The following is a 3,580-nucleotide window of genomic DNA, read 5'->3' as shown; positions in this document are numbered from 1 at the left end:
GTGGGAGGTGACAGCAGGACATCGGGCGCGGGCCCCCCCGGGCCTCTCCACGGCCGGCGGTGCGCCTCCGGACCCGGCACGGACCGCGGGGCCGCCCTCCCGTCCTCCCCCCGCGGCTCCGCCACCGCCCCCGGCCCCGGCTCTGCCGCGGGGCTCCACCACCCCCGAGGGGGAGGGAAAAGCCGGGAGCGACCGGGCCGGCGGCGGGGCAGCCCGGCGCCTGGCTCTGCCCTCCCGGGCGACGCCACCGATTTTACCACCACTGCGGTAAACGGCGATATCCCCGCCATGTGAGCTCGGGCAGTTGTTCTCTCGGAAACTCCCACGTCCTCTCCCGTATTCCACGTTTTCCCACCCTTTTCCCTTTGCGGTTTAAAAAGGGTGAAACCATCCCCACCATATGTCCCCGGGTGAGCACGGCGGGTGGCACCGCCGCTCTCGCCCGTTCGTTTCCCCAGAGGCGGCCGGAGGGTAGGCGAGGTGCCGGCCCTCACCCCACTGCCCCGGGCTGGTTCCCACCTCTCCGGGCCGGTCGGGAGCGCCGAACGACTCCGCGGGAGGAGGCCGTGGTGGCCCCGGGGCGCGTCTGCCCCGGTCGGCAGGACGGAGTGGGCAAGGCCGGCTGCCCGCCTGGGCACCCCTGCGTGCCGTGCCGCCGGCCGTATTATTCTTCCAGGAGCCTTGTAGGTTTCGGTATATTCATTCTCGTACAATGGGATTAAACACTAACCGTTATCATCCAAATTAACTAAATTCTGAATAGCAAATGAGGGGGCTTTTATTTTTTTCCTCCTCTTTTTGCTGCACTGGCGGAGATGGAGTTGATCCTCTTACTGTCTGTGTTAACCGCCAGCTGCAGGCACCTGCGAGGCAACTTCTTACGCCAGGGAAGTTGTTTATTTGCTCTCTGGCTGTTCCCTCGTTGGTTCCCCCGCGGGCCGGGCTGCCCGGGTCAGCGGCGGGGGGCGCGGGGCGGCCGTGGCATCCCCGCGTGTACCGCAGCCTCGTCCTCGGAGGGCTTTGGCAGGGCTGAAGCCAGAGGGAGATCACCCGACACTGCCGCGGTCGGACTGTCACCCTTGTAGGGAAGCCAGGAGAAGGCAGGTTTGAGTATTTTTTAGTTTCCCTCGAGCGGTTGTTGGCTCTCCTTGCGGGACACCCGTGTACGGCTCTTTGGTAACCCACGGTGGACACGCGCGTCCCCATCACGCTCCACCGCTTTTCGTCTCTCGCCCAGGAGCCCCGCGGGCCGCAGCGTTCTCCCCAGGCAAGGGGCGAGTCGGCGGCCGGGGCGCAAAGCCCTGTCCGGTACGCGCGGAGCGGGATGAGCCCGCCCTCGCCCCGGAGGCTGCAGGGCGAGGGCTGCAGGGCGAGGGCAGGCGGTACCGCCACCGCCCTCTCCCCGCGGCCGGCCCGGGGGTCCCCGCCTGGTGGGGCTCGGCCTGCGCGTTGCGCTGCCGGGATGCGCACGGGTGCCGCGCCTCAGTGGCGTGTGGCTGCCGTCCCGTGGGAACTGGCGCTGCCGACATCTGCCAGACATGGGCTGTGACAGGGAGGTGGAGATCCTCTGGGAGTCGTCAAGCTGAATTGACATCTAGGTTTGCCTTCTTGAGAAAACAGATCATCTTCCCTCTGTTTCTTCACCCCCTCTTTTCTTTTATGATTCATATATAACATTGGGGTTACATGCAATTACTTCACCAAGTAATTGAAACTGTGGATATTAGGCTTGAAAATAATTGTCACTGTGTGACATCAGATAACCAGTCTCCCATGGAAAGAGTTGTCCATGCAACTGGTGAATCAAGTGCAAAGTTGTGCCCTAGTGTGGCTAGGGCTGGGGATGACCCTGCCATCATGGTAGCCCCATACTGGAGGTCCTGCTGGGTAATGTGGACAGGAATTCACGCTTCTGGATGATCTCATGACTGTTAGGGAGTGGGAGAACTCACAAGGTGCAAAAGGTCCTACTTGTAGTGGTGATAGCTTTATTACTTGGCAATCCTGGATCTGGAAAGAAGACGTGAACCCCACTCAAGAGAAAGCATTTCGTTTAGGAGCTTAACCCTCAGCTGTATATAGTTCATCATGTGTTGCCAGCTTTTGCTGTGAGTTAGTTTACTCTTGCACTCTCAGTGAAGGAAGCTAGGTTAGGTTAGTGAGTTTCCAGTCTTTTCATAGCTCCTAATGCACTCTGCCTCTGCGTATGCTTGGTCCACATCTCACATCTCCACCTTGTTCCTCAGGTGCAGAGGTATTCCTTACCTCAATGATACTGTTTGTTCCAGTTGAAGTCCACTTCCATGTCTTCCTTCCTAAGGAAGGACCATACTCCTCTGTTTGCTCACCTGCCAAGAATAGTGGCATCAGCAGGGGGGAGGTGATAACATGATAGGTCTTGGGACACCATGCCAATATGGTCCTTTGCAGAAGAAGCCATGCTTGTAACTATGAGTCTCTTGTATTGTTGGGTAGATTCAGAGTGCTCTCCTCAAAATCCTAGAGTGCTCAAAGAAGTGCTATTTGTGCTTCAGAACATTATGTTCTCATTCTGTGAGATATGGTAGTAAGCCCATAAGCCAAACTTTGATCCTAAAAACTCTAAAACTTTGATCTTTATCATAGGCAGTTGTCAAGTATCTCTGTGGTGGAAGACAGGACTTCCAGGTCAGTAGTGCTCCTGAGTGCTGCTATGTGCTTCTCAAATTCCATGTTTGAGGAGGCACAGTTCACTGTAAGTATGTTGTGTGGTGTAATTTCTATATAACATACTCTGTTCTTCATGATTAAAAGCTTTTCAGGAATGTGAACTCCGATATGGATTACTTTTATATTATTCTTTATATGAACTTTTTTGATTGTGGATTGCTTGAAAGTCATTCTCATATGTTCCTGTAATTTGTAATAACTCCTTTGTTGACTTTTTCCCCAGATACAAGATCTTAAGTTTATGTTTAGCTTTATATGTAGTATAGCTAATGTATTCAGAATTACATTGGGTAAAATGTTTCACTGATTAAAATCAAGCATAGTTATATGTGTTATAGCCATTTATAGGGGCTGATTTATATCGACAGAAGACCTGATACAGCTTTTGTCCATCAAATGTGTATACATCGCAAAACTTAAGACTGCCCACTTCATGTTTGTACAAGGTGAGTCCTCCCAAGACAGTGGATAGATGTTTGCAGTTTTCCCAATGACAGCTATCTTCTCAGCCATGTCACTATTGAGACAGAATATGTTGTTCTTTAAATGACAGCCTGGCAGAATGAGAACAGAGTGCTAAAATTTATTTCAGTGGGATTTAGGTAATCATGAATCAGTGGGGAGGTGTACATTAAATTGCATGTGACAGAGGTGTTCTAAATAGCTAGATTAGAGACTGTCACAAATAAAGGCAGAAAATACAAGGACTTTTTCTGCAATGACATGTCTAATGCTGAAAAATGTCTAGCCTCTCCTCTCCAGTCTTAGTAAAAACTAAAAACAAACAAAAGTAAAAACTTTTGCTCAGCATGGCTTTACAGAGGTGAAGTTATACTTAATCCACCCAATAATATTCTATGATGATGTGACT

This window comes from Passer montanus, unplaced genomic scaffold, assembly GCF_014805655.1.
Source record: "Passer montanus isolate IOZ18808 unplaced genomic scaffold, ASM1480565v1 scaffold14, whole genome shotgun sequence".
NCBI classification, from domain to species: domain Eukaryota; kingdom Metazoa; phylum Chordata; class Aves; order Passeriformes; family Passeridae; genus Passer; species Passer montanus.
The sequence above is the reverse complement of the archived record's forward strand: the minus strand, read 5'-3'. Positions refer to the sequence as shown.